The sequence below is a fragment of the Carcharhinus amblyrhynchos genome, chromosome 34 (genome assembly GCF_965287045.1).
Source record: "Carcharhinus amblyrhynchos chromosome 34, sCarAmb.v2.hapA, whole genome shotgun sequence".
Classification (NCBI taxonomy): Eukaryota; Metazoa; Chordata; class Chondrichthyes; order Carcharhiniformes; family Carcharhinidae; genus Carcharhinus; species Carcharhinus amblyrhynchos.
Window position 1 is genome coordinate 1,517,909 of NC_137357.1, and position 14,472 is coordinate 1,532,380.

Genomic DNA, 14,472 nt, shown 5'->3' on the forward strand with positions numbered 1-14,472 from the left:
TTTTGTTTCAGCGGAGAGGTTCGGATGCGGAATATTTGGTGGCGTCTGCCAATATGAACGCTGCGCACCGTTACAGGTTGAACCGGATTCTAATCTGTGTTGGTATGACCAACACTGCTGCGCGGATCCAGCACTTTTTGAATGAAATATCTGAATTGTAATAGTTTCCATAGCAACCAGCTTCAAATCGGCCGTCCTTTCATTGTGGCTGCAACAGATCTCTGCATTTCAGAATGATAAAATATATCAATAAAACTCACTGGACTGATCACCGATTATTGTGCAGATCTGGTTTCTCATCCAGTTTCTCTATTCCTGTATTAACACAAAGGGAAAATATATCAGAAAATGTCACACTGGGGGCATAGATTCATTCAGTGAACAAACGGCCTTCAGTCGACCACTTCTGCTCCATAAATATCGATCACTAAAGTAAACATATTTCTCTGTACTTATCCCATATTTTTGAATATTATAATAATTCAAGCCCACTCAAATCCGTTTTAAGCTTGGAAATGTTATGACCTTGCCTACCTTCCCAGGCTGTTTATTCTAATTTCACATTACATTTTGAGTGAAGAAGTTGCCTTTTCTCAAATCCCATCTGAATCTCGTGCCCCTCATCCTAAAAGCATGCACCTTCATTATTGGCCCTTCAACCAAGGGAACAGGTGTTTTTTTATTCATCCTCTCTATACCTCTATAATCCTATCACCTAAACCATGCCTCCCTTAAAGTTATTTGCTCTAAACAGAGAAATATAGAAAACAGAAGCAAGATTTGCCCATTTGCTGTTTTGGACCTATCCTCCCAATGATCTTGATCACGGCTGTTTATCAAGAGGTACACCAAATTTATTATTCTAAACACACAACTGTTGGGCCCGACTACTTTTCTCGTTGTGAATTTCATAGGCTCGTCATAGGCTCTGGGTGATTATTTTCAGCTCACCTCAGTTCTAAAAGTTTCATCCTTTCTCTGAAAATTACGTAACCGTTTTCCACATCCAACCAATTGGAACATTCTTTGTGATTCTGCCCTGTCCAATCCCGTTGGAATTTTATGCGTTTCTACAAATCTCCTCTCACTCTCCTAACCACCAATAAAAACAGTCCTCACCGAGGAGTATCTGCTCATATGACAGACCTGCCACCCCAGGAATCAGCCTGGTAAACCTTCGCCGTACTCCCTCTATATGGTTTTTTTTCCCCTAACCCTACAAATTAGTGCAGAGGGGATACCCGATTCTCTACACTGGTAGAGAATCCCACCCTTCCACCTCCTCTAACCTAATTATAAGTGTGTAGGAAGTTTTTTTTATATATTTTTATTTTTCTGCCTGTAATTAATTCAGGGATGGCAGTTCAGGCTGTAAGCTGCATCTCCTGTGGGATGTATGTAGTGAGAGACTCCAGCAGTGTTTCAGGTGATTTTACTTGTAGGAAGTGTGATAGATTGCAGTTTCTGGAGGAGCGTGTAAAGGAGCTGGAGGTGGAATTAGAGGAGCTCCGCATAATTCGGGAACTGGAGGAGGACATAGATAGGAGTTATAAGGAGTTACTCACTCCTAGAAATAAGTCTTGGGTCACTGCCAGGAAGAGGGGAAAGAAGCAGTTGGGGGGACAATCCCCTGGGGCTGTTCCCCTCCAAAATAGGTTTTCGGTCCTGGATGCTACAGTTGAGGAGAAATCAACTGGGGATAGCCAAAGGGAGCAGGTCTCTGGGGGTGAGCCTATTGGCAAGCCTCAGGTGGTTAGGGGTAAGAGATTGGGCCTCGTGATTGGGGACTCCACAGTTATGGGGACGGATAGGAGAGTTGGAGGTAAGGGTAGGGACTCAGGGCTGGTGTGTTGCCTACCAGGGGCTGGGGTCCAGGATGTATCGGACAGAGTATTCAGGACTCTTAGGGGAGAGGGAGATCAACCCCAAGTTATAGTTCATGTGGGGACACATGACATAGGGAGATTAAGGGAAGGGGATATTAAGCAAAGATTTATGGAGTTGGGGTGGAAACTAAAGGCGAAGTCAGAAAGAGTAGTTATATCTGGACTCTTGCCTGTGCCACGGGATAGTTTAGAGAGGAATAGAGAGAGGGAAAGTTTGAACTCGTGGCTGAGGGGATGGTGCAGGAGGGAGGGGTTCAGGTACTTGAGCAATTGGGGCTCATTCTGGGGAAGGTGGGACCTCTATAAGAGTGATGGTCTGCACCTGAACAGAGGGGAATCAATATCCTGGGGGGTAAATTTGCAAAGGCGATGCAGGGAGGTTTAAACTGATTCGGAGGGGGGGAGGGATAGTGAGGAAAGGGGGTGAAAGTGAGGGGGGCATAGTTGGGGAATGCAAGGCACGGCATAGTGGGGGTGGGGCGGAGCAGGGTTTGAAATGTGTGTACTTTAAAGCGAGGAGTATTCGGGTTGTTTTCGTTGGAAAGAAGGCGGCTAAGAGGGGATCTTATTGAAACATATAAGATGATTAGAGGTTTAGATAGGGTGGACAGTGATAGCCTTTTTCCTCGGATGGAGAAAGCTAGCACGAGGGGGCATAGCTTTAAATTAAGGGGTGGTAGTTATAGGACGGATGTCAGGGGTAGGTTCTTTACCCAGAGGGTGGTGAGGGACTGGAATGCCCTGCCTGCTGCAGTTGTAAATGCGTCTAGTTTGGGGGCGTTTAAGAGATCTCTGGATAGGTTTATGGACGAAAAGGGATTGGTATAGGCTAGTGGGTCATTGTTTTTGTAACTGGTCGGCGCAACATCGTGGGCCAAAGGGCCTGTTCTGCGCTGTAATGTTCTATGTTCTATGTTCTATATGTTCTATATCAAGGGCATCGTTCCTCAGGTAAGGATACAGAATTCAGGACATGGCCTCAAAAACGCCCTGCACAATGTTAATGAAACATCCCCATTGTTAGACTCAAATCCTCTTGCTATTAAGTCCAACATACCATTTCCCTCTGTTACTGTCTGCTGTAGCTGCGAGCTTCCTTTCAGATAAATAATTTAAAGAAAATTAAATTCAATCCTTTTGAAAAAAACAAGCAATGCCAAGTCACTTGTTCTAATGTTCCAGCCCAGGCGGCATTCTGGTAAATGTCCTCTGTACAGCCTCCAGTGTTACCACATATTTCCGGGAGTGAGGTGACCAGAATTGCACACAGTATTCCAGCTCTCATTCGCCATTCCCTCATTTTGTTTTTCCTCCAACAGCGATCTTGTCTCACTTATCAGAGAGAAATCAATCTGTCACTGCTCTGCCATTCTTACCATCCAATCATTATCAGCCTTTAAACAATAAACACTCTCCAAAGCATAGTGTCATCTGCAAACGTGTTAATTGTTCTCCCGTACCACATTACTATCCATGTTGTTTATGAATATAATAAACTAGAAACGTTCCAGTGCTGATCATTATAACTTTGGATACCGGCATGCCGTCCATCGAACAGTCTCATACCATAATACTTTGAGTCCCATTACTAAGCCAGTTTCTAATCCAGCTCGCCAAGTTTCTCCAAATTACACCTGGTTTAGCCTTTTCAATCAATCTCACAACTCGGAGCTGGCCAAATATTTTGCAAAGTTCCACAAAACTATGAGAACTGAACTTTCCTTGTCCACACAAAAAAAAACGACCAAAATTCTTCGGCATGACATCCATCTGACAAAACCATACTGGACATTCATAATTAACTGATGTCTTTCTAAGTGAATATTCATCTTTTAAACAAAGTACATTTTGGAAGTTCGAAATGGCAGAACTCTGAGAAACATTAAAAGATGAATCCAGGACTGCAAGCCAACAATTTCCTGAAAGTGGCAGCAGGAGAGGAGCACTTGGCCAAGAAAATACGTATCATGCCAGCCTTTATCTGTCGGTGTCTGGAGTATAAGAATTTTGCAGCTAGTTTGAACTTTAATCAGATATGGAACGCAGAGTACAGTTCTGTTTGGCACACGGAAGGATGTGATGGATTTGGATAGGGTACAGAAAACATTTTACCAGTTATCTGCTTTGGATGGTATTAGCTGGGAGGAGAGTTTGGACAGAGATTGTTCGATTTCAGTTGAACTTTGGAGGATTAGTTATCTGATAGAACTTTGCAAAATTAAGAGAGTCGTGGATAAAATGGAGAGTCGAAGTCGTTTTCCAGGGGGAAAGAAAAACATCAATCATTAGGGTACCGAAGTTGAAGGCAAAATGGTGAATGCTTGAAGGAAATGTATCAGGTAATTTCTTTACACGGGGGAGGGGGAGAGGGTAAGTTCTTGAATGTGTGGTCAGTGGAGGTTGGAGGAACAGATTCAATAACAACGTTAATGAGGAGTCTTGACAGTTACAGGAATAGAACAAAGAAGAAAGAATAAAGAACAAGAAACAGCCCGGGAAACAGGCCCTTCGGCCCAACGAGCCCGCGCCGCCATTTTAACATTACCAGTTCCCCGTCCACCCATGGCCCTTATCTATTGTTTACGGCATTACTTTAGGGAAACTATTTTAGGGACAATTTATTACCTCCAATCAGCCTAATAGCACATCTTTGGGGTGTGGGAAGAAACCGGACCACTCGGAGAAAACCCACGCAAGCACGGGGAGAATGCACAAACTCCCACAGACACTGGCCCAAATCCATGTGTCTGCACAGCAAACAGTGATAGTCACTGAGCTGTCGTGTTGCCCAGAATCTGGTCCACTTTAAGCACCCACGAACGACATGAAGCACTAGGCCACTCTCGAACATTCAAGAGCAAGCCTTGTCCGACCCATCGCGTGTATGCCCCTCGTTGGACAACAAGGAGGACCGACTTAAAACCTGTGAATGAAAAAGAGAGAGAAAAAAAAACATTATTGTTCTACCATATCCATTTACCTTACCAGGGACGCCCCAATGCTAATGACCATTATTTAAAACAATCTCCTATATCCAGCCATCTCCAACCCAGTCATTCCTGCTCTTTTCATTGAGGAAGTTTTGGGACATGGATTAGCTCCTGCTCCTCCCCTCTCTCTGCTGGGTTAGTGGGAATCCAGGATGTGAACAATTTCACTCTCCCTCAATCCGATGGGGGGAATATTTCTCCATGGTTTTTTGTGTGTGACCCTCACTTCAGTTCCCAGTGGGTGTGGTGCAGCAGCTTAAAGAGGTGGTCAATGAGAGAAGCAGGGACACAGAGATCTAAATGTTGTGTTTGTGTGTCAGACATGTTAAAAATGTGGGATTGTTTCCCCCTCAGTGGGAAGAGAGTCAGTGAAGATATTTTGCAGAATCCTGTAATGAATGTGCTCTATTCTATCCCTGACCCAGTGTCTATCTCCGCTGGGAGCACTGGGTCAACAATGTTGGGTCCCAGACATGAAAATATCTGACTCAGAATCAAAGATATGGAAGTAAAACTGAAAAACAACCAGTTCAACAATTGGGTATTTCATTGATCGTTAGAGGAAAATGTTTTTATTCTTTTTATTGTAGTTTTTAAAGCAAGTGAGTGACTCTCATTGACATGAATTAACCGTGTCCATCAGTGCAAGGGAAATGTTCACAAAACTGGGTTTACCGCTGGATTTGTCAACTGTTTTGTTGCTGATCTTCAAGTGGATGGCTTCATGTCCCACCACACAGGAGTAAGAAGCGCCGCTGGACCATTCCCCTGCTGCAATGGATAACAGGCTGTACATGAAGAAGGAGCTATCGCCGTTCTCCGCCACCACCTCGGTGTTCCTGTAGTTGCCGGGATTCACCGGCTTGTCGTTGATGGTCCACTTGACGAAGATCTCTCGGGGGGAGAAACCTCTCACTAAGCAGCTGAGGGAGACGAAACTCTGAGCGGAGACGTCTTCTGCCGAGGGCAGGAGGACAGAGACGACCGGTTCCCGCGGATGTGGGTCTGCAGAAAATGTACAATAAATGTCAATAAACTGGAGAATTCTGGAGACAATGAAACCACTGGTTAGATCTCAGGGAAATGTGCTTCGCTTCTGATTTTAACTGTTCCCATGTTTGATTTGCAGCTTGGAGGAGAGGTGAGCACAATTGTTTCCTCAAATAACTCGGGGGGGGGCGGAGTGGAGAGATTCAGAAAGTTTACAGCACAGAATCAGGCCATTCGGCCCAACTGATCTACTTTGTCTTTTTGGTTTTCTGGTTTGTGATGCTCCACATCAGGCTCCTCCCTTCTTCTTCGATCTAAACCCAATAACATCGCCTTCAGTTCACTTTTCACTCATCAACACATCAAACTCCCCAGAAAAATATCAATCGGCCCAGAGTCGTTTAGTTCAGGGGAGAACATTAATGCACCGAATACTAAATATTGACTAGTACACTTACACTGGAGATAGACACAGTGATGCATTTACATACAAACATAGAACATTACAGCACAGTACAGGCCCTTCGGCCCTCAATGTTGTGCCGAGCTATGTCCAATCCCAAGATCAGTCTATCCCACTCCCTATCATTCTGGTGTGCTCCATGTGCCTATCCAATAACCACTTGAAAGTTCCTAAAGTGTCCGACTCCACTATCACAGCAGGCAGTGCATTCCACACCCCAACCACTCTCTGAGTGAAGAATCTACCTCGGACATCCCTCCTATATCTCCCACCATCAACCTTATAGTAATGCCCCCCCTAGTAACAGCTACATCCACCCGAGGAAATAATCTCTGAACCATCACTCTATCAATTCCCCCTCATCATCTTATAAACCTCTATTAGGTCACCTCTCATCCTCCTCCACTCCAAAGAGAAAAGCCCCAGCTCCCTCAACATTTTCTCATAAGACCTACCCTCCAAACCAGGCAGCATCCTGGTAAATCTCCTCTGCACTCTCTCCAATGCTTCCACATCCTTCTTACAGTGAGGTGACCAGAACTGCACACAATATTCCAAATGTGGTCTCACCAAGGTCCTGTACAGTTGCAGCATAACCCCACGGCTCTTAAACTCAGACCCCCTGTTAATAAACACTAACACACTATAAGCCTTCTTCAAGACATCTAATGCAGCAAACTACATGACAATAACTTAGAAGTTGTTGTCTGCTTTGTAGCAACTGTAATAGATCCCTAATTCCGATGAACATCAGAATGATACATGTTGTCCTCTGTTTGAGTCTCTTACCCTGAGATGCGCTGATGTTCTGACTCTGAGTGTTTCCTTGGTGAGTGACCTGGCAGGTATAGACCGCTTTGCTGAACCATTCCCCAGCGGAGACTGTCAGCTGGATGCTGGCCGAGAAGTTCCCGTTCAGTTCACAGGGGGAGAGGTGACAATTCCTGAATGTGTGGGTTCCCCATTCTTCAGACACTCCACTTCCATTGACCCTGGCTGGGAATCGATGATTGAACAAACGATGATTGCGAATTTCCTGTGTGAGATTTCTTCACTGGAACTCACGGTGAGGATAACAGTTGGAGGGACCCCAGTATCAAAACCTTCAGAGAAAAAAAACAGATCACTCATTTCCAGCAGAAGATGTGGATCAATTAAACTTTTGTCAACAGAAGGTAGTAAGGGTGTGGAATGCCCTGCCTGCAGCAGTTGTGGACTCGCCAACTTTAAGGGCGTTCAAATGGTCAGTGGATAGGCGTATGGATAACATTGGAATTGTTTAGGTTAGAGGGTCATTAGATTGGTTCCACTGGTCGGCGCAACATCGAGGGCCGAAGGGCCTGTACTGTGCTGTAATGTTCTATGTTCTAACTCATTTGCAGTCAATAGACACTAACTGGACCAATCCAGAGGGCCGGAAGATGCACATCTATTGAAATGAGTTCTAACCAAGGCCCTACATGTTAACCACAGTGTTTCTGTTTTACACAAGCTCCACCACACTTACATGGTATTTCAATGCTCTTGACTGTGCTGATGTGTCGAACCTCACAGTCAATTCTGGGACATTCTCCCACTGAGTCGCTGATGGTTCACTGGCTGCTCAGGGTGTAGGTTCCCTTTGTGTTTCTCACTGATGGGTAAGGCTTAAACCCACTGGGGACCGTTTGCCCATTTATCTTGCAGGTCACTTTGTAGATATCTGGAGAGTAATCCATCGCCAAACATCAGAAGGTGATGGAGCCGTCGGAGTTGTGTTGCTGACAGGGGGAGACCAGGCCGTAGAGATTGGGCGGAGATTGTTTCGCTGGCAAAGAATGGCCAATTGAACAAGTTAGACTCTTACTTGCATTTATTAAGTCATCAAACATATTGTTACAAATAGGTTTCTATATTAGATATAGCTCTTGGTGTTAAAGGGATGAAGGGATATGGGTAGTAGGTGTGATCAGGATAGTGATGAGCTCTGACCAAAGTGAATGGCGGAGTAGTCCCAAAGGGCCAAATGGCCTACTGCAGCTTCTATTTTCTATGTTTCTATCTCCAACACTGATTAGAATTATGAACTTATCCCTAATATTTCCCGATGAAATCTTTCATCCGCCTTTGAGATGATGTTACTTCTATCATTTGGGAATTGTCATCTCTGTAGAAACTCATATCCCTGTCTCCACTTCTATCAAATTAGGAAAAAAAAAACACATTCTGTTAGTCTCACAATGACGTGTCATTCATTGGCTTAACAGAGAACAGCAAAAATGTTCCCCATTATTGCAGCAACTATTTATTTCTCAACAACAGCAGTGTGTGACAAACCGCTGTTTATTTCTCAAACAACAACACTTTGTGATAAAGAAGTTCTCCCTTCATTCAGACTATCCACTCACCTGATGAGGGAGCTCCAACAGCTTGTGATTCCAAATAAACCTGTTGGACTTTAACCTGGTGTTGTGAGAATCCTTCCTGTGCCCACACCAACCTCACTCCGGCATCTCCACACTAGTTTTGGAAATTGCCTGTGTTCAAACTGATTGGTGCCCCTTCCTCTCTCCAACTCACTGCCTCTCACTGCACAAACCAGAGATTAGTGACTTTGCTTCAAAAATACGTCCGGAATGAATACTCACTGAATGATCAGGAAACTCGAAATGTGATTATAAATTCAAATAAATCCAACATTGACTCATTGAAGGATCACACATTAATACCTAGAGTTTCCCATTCGGGCCCTGAAGTCTCCTCCAACATTCACTGAGATTACAGATGAGCTGATTGTGGTGCTAGCTCTATTCTGAACCCCCTCACTCTGCCCATCCATCACCCGCTCTCTGCCCATTTCCCCAGCTCTTTGCCCTTTCCCCTGGCTCTCTGCCTGTCACAGTGGCTCTTTTCCCCTTTTATCCGGCTCTCTGTATTTCCACCTGGTTCTCTACACTTCCCTCCAGCTCTGTGCCCTCTCCCCCGGCTCTCTGCTCTTTCTCTGTATCTGTCTGTATCTCTGTCACACCGTACAAACACTTTCAACAGGATCAGGTATAACATTTACAGAAATGTTTAATATAAATTCCAATTAATGTATAGAATAAGCAGAAAATATTACACAGCAGCACCAGCATTGTGAGTGAGTGGAACATTTTCACTGGATAAATGTAGAAATTTTAGATTTATTTAAATTTTGGTTTACATTTCAAACACTTGTGCAGTCCATGGTTCAAACCGCAGCCATTAGATGTCACCATATTTAAACATTTGGAAGGTAAAAGTTCCAGCCATCAAATGTCACCGAGATTAAACATTGCAGGGACCCCAAATTGTAAATGCAGTGACAAACTATGTTCTGAACGAGTGGCGTAAGCCGATACCAGTAAAGATTTTAAACATACAAACACAATAAAGCCTGCTTTATTTCTGTCTGCAGTCATGCATCAAACAGTTGCGAACCCACAGAATGTTCATATTCAATCAAAGCGTGTAACAGCTCAGTGTCACTGAGTTCAAACAATGCAGAAACACTAAATTAATTCACAAATGTTACGTGTTTAGAGTCACCCAGATACATAATCTCCTCACCACAGAAAAAGAAACGCATCAGTGACAGACTGAACCCCACTTCATGCAGAAGCAGCACAATTCTACAAACACTTTCAACAGAATCAAATGTAACTTTTACAGAAATGTTCAATATAAATTCCAGCCAATTCGCCCATCACCAAACGAATTAATGTTTAGAATAAGCAGAAAATATTGCACAGCAGCACCAGCATTGTGAGTGAGTGGAACATTTTCACTGGATAAATATAGAAATTCTAGATTATTTTAATTTTTTGGTTTAAATTTCAAACACTGGTGCAGTAGATGGTTCAACCCGCAGCCACTAGATGTCACCGAGATTCAACGCTGCAGAAACGCTGAATTGTTTAACAGACATTTAGATTTTAAAGTAACCCAACCACACAGTAACCTCAACAGATAAACACAAAATCCCATCAATTTGGGATTGAATCCCTCAGCAGCACCTACTGTCCAGAAAGAGCTGAATTCTAAAACCCCTTCGCAGCAGAATCACAGGAAACATTGTAACAATTCTCAACCGAGAATCCACCAAAGTCACATTTCTGTTACCAAATGGATTATTAGTACAGATAAAAATATAAAACAAAGACACATGTAAACCAGTTACTCAGTAAGTGGATGGTTCTTACCTGTAGTCACCGTCACCATGGTCCCTTGTCCCCAGTAGTCGAAAGCATCACAGTGTCACATTCTGTAGGCTGTGTCATACAGTAACCGTCCCTGCACAGAATAGACACAAAATCACCATTACTTTAAATATCCACAAACCCAAGGAAAAGCAAAGACAATGAACGTTCATTAGATTATAATTGGATCTTTGGATATCATTTGACATTCCTAAATGACCCTAATGTTTTATATTTCACAGAGTTACACGTGAACATGTTGTTGAAAACACACATCGATAATTGAGTAACTAGCAAGATTTTCCATGTTTATTCTTGCCATGTGGTCAGTGCTGGATATAAATAATATTGTACTGTGATTACAGTTGGGATTTAAAAGTGACACTGATCCAGTTTCAATCAATCAGTGCTGAGGGTTTTTTGTACTGACAGTAACTGCTGTGTAGCTCCAGCTATCACAGTGAGACACAGCATGACCAGTACTGAGGCGGACAGTTAGCTGTAAAATACAGACAGTTAATTTCACTGCTATTTCAAAAGCCTGTTTCCAGCTCGTTAAGGGTGACTCAGTGAGATATTTCAGTTTTGACTGGTCATGATATTGATAAAGGGGGTTAGAAACTTGTACACTCTCTGTGCACATTCAGCATGTAAATCAATAACAATAAACTTGAAGCATTTTACATCATAAAAAAAATACTGCTTCTAAGTATTATTTTGTTGAACCCTCATGTACTTTGGCATTCGGCAATGGCATTGGTCACAAATGTAAGCAAGGACCTTTTCTGAGGTTTCTGTATGAGGATGGCGCTTTTCTCAGCACTGTGACCCCCGTAGAATATCACAGTGACACACACCCATACAAAAACTGCACTCACTCTGTTCAGTCCTGCTGTTCAACATTCACTTTAAATGGACCATTGGTTTTGCTCGAATGGGAAATGTAGGCAACTGTTTATATAACACAATCTATCAGAAATATTAAAAAGAGTAATATATCGTGTGTTGGATTGCTGAAACTACAATGAATATAAAGGCAGTGAAAAGCTGACCAGTTGTATCGGTGAGTTTGGGAAGTTTTACTGTTAAATGCTTTCTGTGTTACTCTTTATTTTAAACACCATTATAGTTTGCTTCTGACCAGCCTCGATCATACTGCATTGAAAACAGATCCTGACCTTCAGGTTATGATGGAAGATGCTGATATCCCCAGTAATAGATGGCCGTGTCTCCAGTCTTCAGGCTCGTCATCTCCAAAGAGAAGATGTTGCTTGAAGTGTCTGTGGACGCAGTAAATCGACCCTGAATTGATGGCGTGTAGTAGTTAGTGCTGGATGAACGATAGTAGGTAACCAGACACTCCAGCCCCCTCTCCGGGAACCTGCCGGATCCAGTCCATCCAGTAGCTGCCAAGATTTAAACCGCTGGTTTTACAGCTCAGTTTCAGGGAGCCTCCGGGACGCCTTTGTACTTTCAGTGATTTGACTTGATATTTTCCTTCCACCTTTCCGTATCCAGACAACCTGGTTTCTTCCAATTCTCACGCCACGTACATCCTTCTGGGTCCCAGTGAGTTTCAAATCCTGTATCTGTCTCTCTGCAGAGCTGCTGGTTAAAGACACATTTACAGCACTTAGCAGACAGAAACTTCACTCTGCTTCTTTCCCTCCCCCTCCCCCAGCTAGTGCTTGTAATGTTTCAATGAAAAGGCTGGTTTCTGCAGCTCTGATCTCTGGTGAGTCATTAAGCTCAGGGCACACACACATTCAGACACCCGGACAGACAACAACAGACAGATGACATTGTAATTCAGGAGTGGAATTAGTAAATGAGACAACAAATAACTTTGCAAGAAATTGTTACACTTCAAGCAACTTAAGGGAAAGGCAACTTTGCGGGAATCAGTAAAGGGGACAAACCTGTAGCCGATGGAGCCCTGGGTGAGCAAGTTGTACAGTCCACATTCAGACCTGGCCTGCCTGGCAGTGCAGAGCTGCGAGTTACTTTAAATCCGTCTTCTCCCAGCTCCCAGTGCTGGTGATGTGGAGCTGGGATGGGGCGGAGGGAGAGAGCCTTGGGATAAACCATTTACCTGGTGCTCACTAACCCACACACACAACCCCCCCACACACTCAGAGACAGGCTGGTGTTGGACTGGGCCATACCTGCAGGAGGTGTGTCCAGGTGAGGTGTAGGAGATGTGGTTGGATGGGCTTTGATTGGGGAGGTGTGGACAGTGTGTGTGGAGGTTATAAAAAGGCTGGGGTTCCATTGTTCTGTCTCTGTCTCCGCGTGGCTGGGTAAGTATCAGGTAAGCTGTGTGTCTGTGTGAGTGAGTCAGTGTGTGTGTGTGTGCGCAGCATGGAGTTCCAGCTCTGAGATTTTAACCCCCCTCCCCTTTACCCAGCACAAAGCCCCTGGCCCAGGATCTGTCTCCCCCACCATGGGAGAGGGAATGGAAGGAGTTGGAGAGATCACCGAGGGAAAAGATGTGCGCTGGTGAGTATGAACCTCTTCACTTTGTGTCTGCGTCTCTTTCCCACCTCAGCCCTGCTTTTCTCTGTCTGTTTGCAGCCTCCTCTCAATCTCCCTCTGTCTTTCTCATTCTTAATCTTTCCCTCTCAATCTTAATCTTTCTCCTCTCAGTCTTAATCTTTCCCTCTCAATCTTAATCTTTCCATCTCAATCTTAATCTTTCACTCCCAATCGTAATCTTTCCCTCTCATTCTGAATCTTTCCCTCTCATTCTGAATCTTTCCCTCTCATTCTGAATCTTTCCCTCTCATTCTGAATCTTTCCCTCTCATTCTGAATCTTTCCCTCTCATTCTGAATCTTTCTCTCTCATTCTGAATCTTTCCCTCTCATTCTGAATCTTTTCCTCCCATTCTTAATCTTTCCCTCTCATTCTTAATCTTTCCCTCCGAATCTTTGTACTGTCTTTATTTTCCCTCCCTGTCTCTTTATTTTCCCTCCCTGTCTCTTTATTTTCCCTCCCTGTCTCTTTATTTTCCCTCCCTGTCTCTTTATTTTCCCTCCCTGTCTCTTTATTTTCCCTCCCTGTCTCTTTATTTTCCCTCCCTGTCTCTTTATTTTCCCTCCCTGTCTCTTTATTTTCCCTCCCTGTCTCTTTATTTTCCCTCCCTGTCTCTTTATTTTCCCTCCCTGTCTCTTTATTTTCCCTCCCTGTCTCTTTATTTTCCCTCCCTGTCTCTTTATTTTCCCTCCCTGTCTCTTTATTTTCCCTCCCTGTCTCTTTATTTTCCCTCCCTGTCTCTTTATTTTCCCTCCCTGTCTCTTTATTTTCCCTCCCTGTCTCTTTATTTTCCCTCCCTGTCTCTTTATTTTCCCTCCCTGTCTCTTTATTTTCCCTCCCTGTCTCTTTATTTTCCCTCCCTGTCTCTTTATTTTCCCTCCCTGTCTCTTTATTTTCCCTCCCTGTCTCTTTATTTTCCCTCCCTGTCTCTTTATTTTCTCTCCCTGTCTCTTTATTTTCCCTCCCTGTCTCTTTATTTTCCCTCCCTGTCTCTTTATTTTCTCTCCCTGTCTTTTATTTTCTCTCCCTGTCTTTTATTTTCTCTCCCTGTCTTTTATTTTCTCTCCCTGACTTTTATTTTCTCTGCCTGACTTTTATCTTCCCTCTCTTTATCTTCCCTCTCTTTATCTTCCCTCTCTTTATCTTCCCTCTCTTTATCTTCCCTCTCTTTATCTTCCCTCTCTTTATCTTCCCTCTCTTTATCTTCCCTCTCTTTATCTTCCCTCTCTTTATCTTCCCTCTCTTTATCTTCCCTCTCTTTATCTTCCCTCTCTGTCTTTATCTTCCCTCTCTGTCTTTATTTTCCCTCTCTGTCTTTATTTTCCCTCTCTGTCTTTATTTTCCCTCTGTCTTTTTCCCTCTGTCTTTTTTCTTCTGTCTTTTTTCTTCTGTCTTTTTTCTTCTGTCTTT

The 14,472-nt window shown here is 43.6% G+C and overlaps 1 pseudogene; it reads right to left on the minus strand.

The window, feature by feature from the left end:
- Positions 1-268: 268 nt before the first annotated feature.
- LOC145361230 (Ig heavy chain C region-like) lies at positions 269-12,492 on the minus strand (annotated as a pseudogene).
- Positions 12,493-14,472: the final 1,980 nt, after the last annotated feature.